Genomic DNA, 12,566 nt, shown 5'->3' on the forward strand with positions numbered 1-12,566 from the left:
TTAAAGGAAATGTGCCCAGAGATGGACTCCACCGCATGAGAGCCTCTGTGATTTAATAGAAAAATAACCTGGGTACGGACTCATGTTTGTTCTTTGAGCCTCCAAGAACTTTTATACTGTTTTATCTATTTTGTTGTTCTATTATGGACTTATTCATTGTCATGGACTATCCTGGTTATAATGTTACGCTGTGCCAGGTCAGCGCCCCCGTTCCATTCATTATCCTGAGAGAAGAGAACGACGCCCCTTGTCACTACCCTTCACCTTTGCCAATTGGACCTGATGTAAATGCAAATGCAGATGAATTACATGTATGTATGCCTGCATGTCTCTATTTTCTATTTCAGGTAGAGATTCCAGTTGGGCGACCCATGATGGAGTACGAGGTCGTACTCAGCTTAAAGCAGTGGGGTATGTAGTGTACGGGGACTGTAATACCCGTCACTACCAAAGTGTCACTTGGTGTGCTGTCGTCCCTCCTTAGTTATGGAGAAGTTGGTATATGTCAGTTTTATAAAATGTCATGTAATGCAATGCTATGTGCTTCCCTGTTACTATGACACTTGCATGTACAGGCCTGCTAGGGGTGTCATTCCAGCTTCTAGTCACTAGAGGGAGCTAGGGAGCCCTAGTCTATATAAGGCCCAGTCAGGGAAGGGAAAGAGAGACGGAGTCTAGTGTCTATAATCTACAGTTGGAGATTAGACAATGTCAGAGACAAGTCCAGGCCTGAAGCCTGCTGTCCAGGAGAAGATTCCCTCCTGAATTCCCATATGCAGAAACAGGAATATCTTGGCTAAAGAGCCTGAGGAAGCAGCTGAGAGAGACCGAGGCAGAGTGCAGAGAAGCAAGAGGTACTCAAAATAACAGAGGAGGTACTTTCTAAAGCTACAACCAAGGATATAAAGCCAGAGCTAGGTTATTGGGCCTTGGTGAAGAATTGCTATATTCCAGGATCAGACAGAAATAGAGTGCAAGCTCCTGTACTGCAAGTCCTGTGTTCAACACTCTGTAATCACCTTGCTAAATCTGTAATTGCCTGCATCAACCGTATTGCAAAATCGACTGTATGCCAAGGAACTGCGATTCCAATATTGTCTCTGCATGAAAACTACTAAAGTTGGAGTTCTGTTTTAATACCACGTGTTCCTCAATTTATTCCTGCTATCCGCAAACGGCGTGCCACCGTTTAATTGGCACTGGCGTCACGAACAATTTCTACCATCACCTGCCTATGCAGAGAGTCAGCCGTCTCAGGTTAGTGTCATTGCACTACTACACTCAGAAACTCTATTACACACAACTTGAGTACGCTGCACATCCGTGTTGCATCTGTGTTTCACGGATCATTAGGAAGAGATGTTTGAAAATTATTTTTCAGTTGTGCAGGGTCAGTAAAACACGGATGGCACATGGACAGCAAAAAACGGACACACGGACAACACACGGATCCTTCACGGACAGCTTCACGGATGGATCACTGACCACCTTCTCACGGATTTGAGCATGGACGTGTGAATGAGGCTTAAGATACGGATAGCAGTAAATGTCCCAGAGTATGGGTGCTACAGAAGAAGGCAATGTAAGGCTACTTTCACACTGGCGTTTTGAATTCCGTTTGTGAGATCCGTTCAGGGCTCTCACAAGCGGCCCAAAACGGATCAGTTTTGCCCTAATGCATTCTGAATGGATAAGGATCCGTTCAGAATGCATCAGTTTGCCTCCGTTCAGCCTCCATTCCGCTCTGGAGGCGGACACCAAAACTTGCAGCGTTTTGGTGTCCACCTGGCGATGCGGAGCCAAACGGATCTGTCCTGACTTACAATGTAAGTCAATGGAAACGGATCAGTTTTCACTGACACAATATGGTGCAATTGAAAACGGATCCGTTTGCATCATCATGACAAAAAAAAAAAAAATGCTCATGGTAATGCAAACGTGACGCATCTCCGGATTTGCGGACCCATTGAAGTGAATGGGTCCGCATCCGTGATGCGGAATGCACTCGGAACGGTGCCCGTGTGTTGCGGATCCCCAAATGCGGTCCGCAATACGGCAACGGGCAGCACACGTTCGTGTGAATGAGCCCTAACCCTGAGTTATTAGTTTATTCAACTATTTGAGGAGGAATAACAGAGGAACGGCATAACGCAGAGCTATAAGAAAAGAAAGCGGGGAATACAAGTATTTAATAAAACAGACGTGGAGGGCTGTCAGACCCTCAGCTATTTTACTAGCTCCTGCGCTCATTGTAGGCTACAGTGGAAATACGTTTTTAAGTACTGTATGTTACACCTTTTATTCGCTGTCTTCTTGTGGTTACTATACCGCGTGCATTTTACTACACCAGCAGCAGACAGAACACAGCATAGGAAGCGAGAAGGTGGAAATGCAGTGTGTAGATTCCAGTAAAGGTTTCATCTTTTTGTGACTCAATGTAGCCCACACCTCCCATTCATGCAGCGCTCCTGAACCCACAAGGTAAGCACGGTGCTCGTAGTCATTACAAGAAGCCATATTGAGATATAGAATCTTTACATAGTAGATACATAGCGGAAATCCCTCCTCCTGTTACTGTATATTGTATAGGTTTTTATGTCGTATTACATATGTGGAGCATAAGCATAGCTATGACTAAGAACCCAGAGTGGGCTGAACCATGTAATAAATATGGAGGTTACCTCTTCCCTATCATACTTGTATTCCTGGACCCGCTACAGCACACACATGCAGCACAGAGGATTTCTGGATATATACCGTAGTATTTATACCTTTGGCAGGATTGTGGTGAGTTGACATTTTAGAAATGTCAGTGTAGATCTAGAAAAAGCTCTTTAAAGGCTGGCAATGAGCAGGAGGAGGGCATCATGTAATGCACATCAACATTATTATTCATGGTGCCTGGTGGCTCAGTGGTTAGCACAGTTGTCTTGCAGCGCTGGGGTCCTATGTTTGATTTTGACCTTGGCCAACATCTGCGTGGACTTTGTATGTTCTCCCCGTGTTTGCGCATGTTTTCTTTGGGTACTCCAGTTTCCTCCCACACGCCAAAGAGATACTGATAGGGACCTTAGATTGTGAGCCCCATTGGGGACAGCTAGATGCCAATGTCTGTAAAGCGCTGCGGAATATAGTAGTGCTATATAAATGCCTAAAATAATAATAACGGTGGCATTATTGTAGAATATGAGGTATTCTATCTATATAGTGACTATTTTGGAATACACCTGAAAAAGAGATAAAAGAATTGCACTATGAAAGATGGACTGGAAGCTATAATTTCTGAGTGTTGCATTCAGGGAGGAAGATGTATTATTCCTGGGCTACATACCAACATTGCGCCAGTCTCTCCCATAGAGCAGAATGTACCAAATGAACGAATCTGACGCACTCCTCGCTGATGTGTGGTAAATTAACGTCTAGTTGAACATGACAATTGTTTTCTGGCACTTTTCTAGACCAATAATCGTAAAGGATTAGATGTTTTGTGAGATTTGGATAGACCGATGACCTATCTTCTGGATAGATCAGTATCTGATCGGTGGGGGTCTGACACTCAGGACCCCACTGATCAGCTGTTTGAGAAAGCTCTGACGCTCGCAGTAGCACTGTGGCCTTCTTGCAGCTTTGTTTAGCCCAGTGATGTCATATTCATCGGTCACATTGAAGTGAATGGGACTGAGCTGTGATACCAAGCACAGCCGCTATATAATGGACAGTACTGTGCTTGGTGAGCTGAGAGAAGGCAATGGTGTTCAAAGTAGCTTCTCCACCAAAATATTAAAAGTTTAAATCACCCCCTTTCCCAATTTTACATATAAAAATATATAAAGAATAAAAAAAATACACATATCAGATATTGCCCCATCCGCAAATGTCTGGACTGTTAAAATATTTTTAAAAATTTCTGTGCGGTGAACACCGTAAGGGAAGAAAAAAAGAAAAACACAGGATTGGCCATTTTTAGTCATGTTTTTCCCCCCCAAAAAAATTGAATAACAGTGATCAGAAAATCTTATGGTCCACAAAAATGGTACCAATAAAAACTACAGTTTGTCCCACAAAAAACAAGCCCTCTTATAGCTCTGTAGACAGAAATATAAAAAAGTTATGGCTGTCAGAAAATGGCAAGGCAAAGAAAATTTAGACGTAGTAAAAAAAAAATCTATACAGGTTTGGTATTGCCGTATTGCTAGTGATCCGCGGAATAAGGATGTCATGTCATTTTTAGCGCGCAGCGAAAACCCTAATATGAAAACTCAAAAAACCTTGGTGGAATTATGTTTTGTTTATTTTTCAATTTAACCCCACAAATAATTTTATTCCCGTTTTCCAATACAAGACATGGTAAATTAAATGGCTATATGGCTATATGAATGTAAAATGTAAAAAGTTAAGGTTATTGGAACATGGGGAGGAAAACAATGAAAATGCAACAATGAAAATGGGTCCAGGGGTTAATATTCTGTCACTCAAAGTCATATTCTATTTTGCTAGGACAGTGCCCCTAATCACATCACTACAACTCTGCCCTTTAATTGTTCAAGGGGCCAATCTCATGAGCCCCCGATCCATTGAACTGCTTGATACTACTGTAGGTGTGAACTGGAATTCATGAATTCTCCTGCATTGCACATCTAGGAATACAAAAGTGTGGATGAGTGTAGCATTGCTGAGGTAACAATCTGCTTATTATTATCATCAATCGCTTGGTTAATGTTTGCAGAGCCAGGTAAGTCAGCAAATAGGTAACTTACTGTTGCCAGTTATACTTTGTACATACAAACAGAAGTGTAAAGTCAAACCGCATAGAGAAGTACATTGTATTGTAAAGGAAATACAGGGAGGAGGGAGAGCGGACCTAATGAAATGACTTCTTCCTGTTGAAGGGGTTTTAGGAAGTTGAGCATTGTTCTTTTATTAATGCAGCATCCCACTCAGGGCTGATTGACCTGGACACGACACGAGAACCTTAGGTAAGTGAAGAAGCGCACAGCTTTTATCAGTGTTTAGATATATTTATTACATACCAACTTTATTACAGACGAGTTACTGAAGGACGAGTTTGAACAATCTGGCAGTGCAATATAATATCTGTGAATATTGATTTTTAAAGGCGTTGTCCCATCTTGCCATTTCCACAGTGGCCGGGCTTATGGAAAGTGCTGAGCAGGCTGGAGCTCCTCTGTTTCTGGAAACAGCGTAGCACAGCAAGCTATGCTGTGTCCATAATTCAGGAGTTACAGAAGCAGCATTTTAGTTTGTTCTTGTAGGCTATTTACTAAGCTCCCACTTACTGCAATGGCAGTTATGGAAACAGTGGAGCACTGGCCTGCTCGGAAAGTTTCCGTAAGCCCGGCCACCTGAGGTTGGCGCTTAGTCCCATCTCTCCGAAGAAATGCCAATATGGGACAAACTCTTTCAGATAAATAGGGGCAGATTTACTAATATTGTCTAAGATTAATTTAAGACAGTGGCTGGTGCTGGATGATAAGTCTGGTGCACCTTTAGACTGTCCATGTCCATGTCCTTGTCAAAAAAGTGTCTAAAACCCATGACAAATACAATGTAAGGCATTTGGTGCATTTGCAACTGTAATTCTGCCCTGATATATATATATATATATATATATATATATATATACAGTTAGATATTTTATACAATATGATGCCATGATATAAGGGCATCCACTTCTTCTAGAGCAGGCATGCTCAACCTGCGGCCCTCCAACCATTGCAAAACTACAACTCCCATCATTCCCGGACAACCTACAGCAGGGCATGGTGGGAGTTGTAGTTTTACAACAGCTGGAAGGCCACAGGTTGAGCATCCCTGTTCTAGAGGATAGGAGCTGAGCAGACGGATGTATCATTTTGTGGGATGATATTCAGTAAAACTTGTAAGTTATATATTAAAATTTTTGCCGTTTCTGAGCTGAGTTGTACATGGGGCTGTCTTATCAGTGACTGATTCGCTTCTCTGTATACACACTTACACAGGGAATGCTATCAGTGGCTGATGAGACACAGAACTCACAAAGAGCAGACAGATTTTGCTGAATCTTTTTCTACAAAACTATATATCGCTCTCATACTCCTGATTTTTGCCTTCCTCTGAAACAACACAGTAGGATAGATTTCATGGGCCTTTGCCCATTTTTTAAAGAGGTTTATTAAAAACTATTCAAAAAGAACAATAATTCATTTTGTAAAAAAAACTTTGGCAGTCATTTATTATCTAATTTATGACAGTTTTTGGCATAATTAGGTTGCAGATTTTGTCACAAAGTTGTTTTGTGACAAAATCTGTGACTTTACGCTACTCACGCCCACGCGAAGTGGTGGAAAAAGGGGAGTGGAAGTGGGTGGGCCGGCCTGTCTCATTCATCATTTTCCGCACCAGTTTATGCCAGTAAGGGAGCTGGTGTAGTTTAAAACATATAGCACGGCCAGTGGCAGCAAGAGCCAAAGATATGTAGAGGCCTATGCCTCTGCATAACTTTGGCGCATCCACCGGCAGCGCAGAGAGATTAGGACTGGCGTATAATTCGCTGGTCTTAATAAATGTCCCACTTTATTTCCTTTTTTTACTATTATACTGACAAAATAGGCACCCAAAGTTCAGGTGTCTACAGCGCTCTGGAATTCGTACACTGACGGATGTCAGCAGTGTTTGGATTCCACTGTACATTCAAGTACTATGTCAGGCTATAGCGGAGCCGGCATTGGCAGGAGCCGTGTAGGAAGTAGGAGCTCTGCATAGCAAATTGTCGCTCATGCCTGTGCCAGCTCCATTCTGCTCAAGCCTGGCATAGCACATCAGATGTATACTATGCAAGCCTTTAGCACAGCTGAGCTGGCATAGGCAGGAGCAGCAGTGTATGTTCCTGCCAGTACAGCTCTCACTTCGGCCCCTATGCATGCATTACAGTGGAATCCATACACTTGTACACGGCTGACATGTCAGTGATGTAAGGGTGTACAGATAGACACCTGAACTTCAGGTGACTATTTTGTAAATTAAAATGTTAAAAAAATATAGTCCAAAAATGAATTGCATGATATTTTGAATAGCTTATAATAAACTTCTTCAAAAAGTTAGGTACACTTCATCATCATAGTTGCATAGTTGATAAGGTTAAAGTGAAAATAGCATTTATATAGTTATTAAACAGGTTTTCAAGTGAGTAAATTAAAAAGAAAAATCTGATCATAATGGGTTAAAAATAAATAAAGAATGATTACTCACCTTTAACTCTGCTGCTGTTCTGAGGCTCTTCCGGTCCCTGTTGCTCTGCACTTCCTGTCCTGGCACGACACACTGGAAATGCCGGGGAGGCTTGGCCACTGATTAGCTGAATGGCATTTCTGGCATTTCAAGCCATTTCCGGTGGGTCAAGCTGGGATAGGGAGTGGAAAGTGGCAGAAACTGGACCAGTGTCAGAATGGAACGAGATCGGTGGATGTGAGTAGTACTTTTTTATTTTTAACCCGTTCTGATCTGAAGAAAACCTTTAAAGGGGTCTTCAGAGACTTTTATACTGATTACCTATAACCTGGATATCTGATCTATGGGGGTCCGACACCCAGGACCCCTGTCGATAAGCTGTTTGAGAAGACGCCAGGACTCGCAGTAGCGAAGTTACCTCTCAACTTACCACGCACACTGCAATACATTGAGTGGCGGCTGTGCCTGGTTTCGCAGCTCAGTCCCATTCACTTTAAAGGGGATGAGCTGTGCATAGGCTATGTGACCAATGAATGTGAGATCATATAGCCTAGGCAAAGCTGCAAGAAGGCTGCTGCACTACTGCGAGCGCCAATGTCATCTCAAACAGCTGATCGTGGGCTCCAGGGTGTCAGACCCTAACCGATCAGAAACTGATGACCTATCAAGAGGATAGCTCATCAGTATACAAGTCTTGGAAAACCACTTTAAAGAGCCATTTGAGGTCTACCTTCTGTTATATAAATGGATTTGTTTTGCTTTATTTACAATATTTCTCTTTGTATGTTTACTTTGTTGCTTTCTATAGGTATTTCTATCACGTGGTATTATTTTTAAGTAAGCAGATGTGATACATTGGTAGCAATGTTCCTAATGGCATGGTGACCATCTACTGAAAATCTCTCATGGTTGCAGGACAGGTATTAGGGTAATTTCACACTTGCGGCAGGACGGATCCGACAGGCTGTTCACCATGTCGGATCCGTCCTTCCTCTATTTCGGACATGCAGGACTTTTTAGTCCGGCGGCTTTCGCCGTGCACCGCCGTGCTGCGCCGGAGCTCTGCCCCCGTCCCCATTATAGTCAATGGGGACGGATCGGTGGTCCGGCGGCACGGCGAAATAGTGGAAGGACGGATCCGACAGGGTAAACAGCCTGTCGGATCCGTCCTGCCGCAAATGTGAAAGTAGCCTTAGAGAATGTGGGTCCTTACTACCAATACAATAATGTTGCCATATAAAGTCCACACTATACTGTACTATTGTATACTGCAAAATACAGAAAAAACTTACAAACTGAATTGCAGAATCATGTAAGGAGCCCACATAATACTGCAATAATTCCCACTTAAGTAATTTAATTCAATTGCCAAGCAATACCAATATATGATGCTGAATAATGTTGGGTGACTTTAGTTTATTCCTGGGGTTCAAAGGAGTCCCTGGGCCATTGACTAGTTTGCCAACCCCTTAAACTTGCCTTGCATGGTTAGAAATATAAGACGTGTTTTCTATGAATATAAAATCACCTATTATCTAATCCTCTGAAAGTATTTCCAGATTTCTCCTATGTATCACAACTAATAGTTTCTAACATTTTGCCATTTGTATAATAGTCTTTAACAAAAACACAATGGACCCTTGTCTGCTCCACTAGTGACTAATGGCCTCGGTGTATAGTCAGATAGACCGCAGACAGCGGTAAATGAATCCACTGTATTCTTTAGTACAGGGATGCCTACCCTGTGGCCCTCCAGATGTTGCAAAACTACAACTCCCAGCATGCCCGGACAACCTACAGCAGGGCATGGTGGGAGTTGTAGTTTTAGAACAGCTGGAGGGCCACAGGTTGAGCTTTAGTAGGTGCCTCTAAGCCTAGTATAATATTTTCTATGCTGACAATAGTACAGCATACCTTACCCATAATATGCTACCCAGGCCAGGATTGTATGATGAGAGCTTTGCTTTAATATGAAATGTTTTTTTTGCTGTGAAAGATAGAATCTCTGCAAAGCTGATACGTGAGCTACAAATTATCTTCTGATGTGTCATTGAAAATATAAGACTGTGATAGAAAGAGGGGTTCCTTGAACCCTCTGGTGCTTGGAATAAGGGGGCTTTTTTTTTTTACACCAGAATGACACATCAGAAATATAATAGCTGCAAGTGACAGTGGCCCCAAACCAGGTGACGGGTTCTCTTTAAATGATTTAGTGAAAAAAATAAAAATCAATGTTTATATAAATTCATCCGGCATTACATACTTCTGAACCTGATGTCTTTACTGCAAAAACACCACAAAAATGCTGTTAAAAACCCACCCTAATAAAGACATTAATCAATAAACACAATAATTTCATCCATTTGGATTTATTGTTTGATTATATTTCTACAGACCCCACAGTGTGGCCGGACCTGCAGTGGCAATCATACTTACTTGAGCCCCCGCTGCTGGGTTTCCGGCTCCATTTGTGCACCGATGACTGCAGAGACAGATGGCTCCATCACTGCCCCCCAGCTCTGGAGGTCCCGAGTCTCCCTGTGTCAACATCCAGTTTGACTCCTGGTGACATGACCACTGCTGCCAATGACTGGCTGCAGTGATGATGCATCAAAAGGTCACCCTTTTGCAAATGGGATGCATAGCGAGACACCAGTTCTGGCAACATTCATGAGAAACCATAGCCCATTACTCATGGCCAGTGGCCTCCAGTTCACTGGGTTTCTGTGCTGCTTCAAATACCACCAAACATTTTATGTGGAGTTCAAGTCAAATGAATGAGATGGCCACTCCAGAATCTTCCAGAACATCTTTTAAAACCAAGTTTCAGTGGTCTTTAAAGTATTCTTGGGATTATTTTATCCTGTTGGAAGGTCCAATGACATCCAAGCTTCCGCTTCCTTACAGAAGCATGATGTTTTCCTGAAATTTGATTGGATCTATCTTGCCCATGCCCTGCTGCAGGTCTCAGTTGGCAAAAGAAGTAGAGCAGGCCCAGAGAATCACTGAGCCACCACCATGCTTCACTGTAGACAGGGTGTTCTTTTAAGTGCATGTTCCATTCTTCCTCCTCCAGCAGTCCAAAGGCCAGAAAAGTTCAATTTTGTTTCATCTCTCCACAGAACCCCAAAACTTCTGTGGCTTATTGATATGGTTTTGAGCATATTAGAATAAAATTTTCTCGGGTCAGTAGAAGTGTACATCTTTAAAGGGGTTCTCTGGGGATGACTTAAAAAGGCTGCCAGCTACTAGAATGTGAGCAGGACTGGTTACCACCAGTTGCAAAGCTGCCCAGGGTGGGTAAGGTTGCACTACACACCCAACTGCTCTACAATAGATGGTATTGATTCGATCCTATTATATGCCATTATGGCTTAGCAGCCCGACAGTAAAACTCACCAAGGTGTAGTTTATGTGAGTGTCAGAGTGTAATGTGTAGTAAGGTTCCGTTCCCTCAACCACCTAGGCAGCTCTGCAAGTGGAGACAACCAGTCCTGCTCACATTCTAGGACACGTGTTCCATGGCCGTGTGCATTCGGCCTTACAGTGCAAAATGAAATCCCAGTGCCTGTTGCCAGCAAAATTTGCTGCAGGTCTTTTGCTGTCACTCAAGGCTTTTTGACCACCTGTCTCCTCAGGAATATGGTGTCAGCCAGTGATAGTTTTACTTTTCTGAAACATCCATGTATGATTGCCAGCTGTATTACTAGGATCACCTTCAGTGAGCGCCTTTACCATCTTTTAGTAGCCCTTTCCTTGTTTGTTCCTGGCAACAGCCTGTTAGCTTTCTGGACCACTCTTTTGGCTGCAGTAGTCATCAAAAGTTGCATTTTGTGTTAAATTTGGGGAGACACTTATATTAGTTGTGTTGAGCTATTTTGTTTTGTTGTTGTTTGGTTTATTGCAGCTAAAAGTTTGTACTCTTTAGTGTTATGCACTGTAGAATGATGTCGGACAAAGTGTTTTTAGATTTTTTTTTAATTAATAAAAATATGTGACCAGCCCCGTAAAGACTCTACTATTTTTTTCTTTGCAATCAGTGCTGGCACCTGATTTGCTAATAGGCATGGGATAACCAAGGAGACAGTGACCAGCGTCAGTTTGTGCTGGCTGTGTGTCCCTCCCCAGTGCTGTGCCAGATGCTGTGCCACAGTGAGAACACAGTGAGATAAGGTACCTCTTGCAGATTACACAGTGTCATAGCAGCTAAGGTCACTTCCATTTGAGGAATGAGTGCTGGTGGCCATCCCCTTGGCTATCCACTGTCCTAATTAGGCACCAGAACTAGCATTCCAGTGCAGGCCGGAATCAGGGCTGCAAGGCTGGCTGGAGGCCTGGCATGACTGGGGCTTGGAGGGAGAGGATTCGGGGTTACGAAGGGTTAAGGAGGAAGGATAGTGACGGAAGGGATGGAGGTGTGGCTAAGGGCATAAAAGGGATAGCAAGGGTGGGAAAAGGGGCCATTTTGTGAGGACAGCAGTGTGGCAGCAGCCCCTGCCCACCCACCCCTTTGTTTTTATTTTGGCTGCTGTTTGCCTGGGTTAGGTGGGGGTCCTCGAGTGTTTCTTAGTGTTGGTGTTAGGCGAGTGGATTACGGGTGGTCTGGCAGTGATTGGAGGGTGAGCTTTGTCATAGCGGCCTGGGGCGGTGGTGGGTCCTTGGAGTTGGTGGTTATGGTGGCTCTGGCGTGGTGGGGAGGGAGCCAAAGGAGGCTCTGGACTCCCCAGGTACTGGTTTAAGGTTTGATATGGCGGATAGCGGCCCAAGTTGGTTGCCCTTGGTTACCGGTTCCTGCCTCTGAGCTGGCGTTTATCGGCTAGAGGTAATTTAACTGAGGGTGAGGTCAGTTATCCGTCATTTATGGGGCTCCAAGGACCCTCCCCGTGTTGGCATTCATGGGTTCTTGGTAAGGTTTTAGGGCGGGGCCTTCAGGTGGGAAGGCCAAGGGTTAAGTTATGTATTTATTTGTATTTATGTTATTAATAAAAGGCTGCTGTGGCCATATAATCCACTTGCTGAGTCTGTCATTATTGGGTGGGGGGAGTGGAGTTTAAGAGGTAAGCGACTCGACAATACGCCGGTCATGATAACCTGGGAATGGGGTGGCCACAAAAGGTTCTTTTTAACAATGTGTTACAAAATGTTTTGCTCGACAAGAGATGCAAGAATATGGGTTCATGGGATACAAAGTCAGTAACATTTTTTCAGCCAGTTTCAGCAAGTTAATACATTGAAATGTGTGCTCCTTTTCAGTTAGGACATATTTTATACTGCCTGTTAGTAGGAGAAAGTAGTCAAAGCAGTAGTTTCTACTTCCAATTACATAATGGATGTAGAAT

The 12,566-nt window shown here is 43.3% G+C and overlaps 1 protein-coding gene across 4 annotated transcripts in view; it reads left to right on the top strand.

The window, feature by feature from the left end:
- Positions 1 to 2,369: 2,369 nt before the first annotated feature.
- Positions 2,370 to 12,566, top strand: part of LOC120994944 (ras and Rab interactor 3-like) — a 31,601-nt gene continuing 21,404 nt past the window's right edge. Inside the window, exons 1-2 of one of the 4 annotated variants that reach the window (XM_040423853.1) lie at positions 2,463 to 2,481; positions 4,930 to 4,976. The gene's annotated coding sequence lies outside the window, so the exon portion shown is untranslated. Of the gene's footprint in view, positions 2,482 to 2,654; positions 2,788 to 4,929; positions 4,977 to 12,566 lie in introns of those variants that run through there. The other 3 variants (XM_040423852.1, XM_040423855.1, XM_040423854.1) reach the window with 3 other exon arrangements.

Source organism: Bufo bufo, chromosome 3, assembly GCF_905171765.1.
Source record: "Bufo bufo chromosome 3, aBufBuf1.1, whole genome shotgun sequence".
NCBI lineage: Eukaryota > Metazoa > Chordata > Amphibia > Anura > Bufonidae > Bufo > Bufo bufo.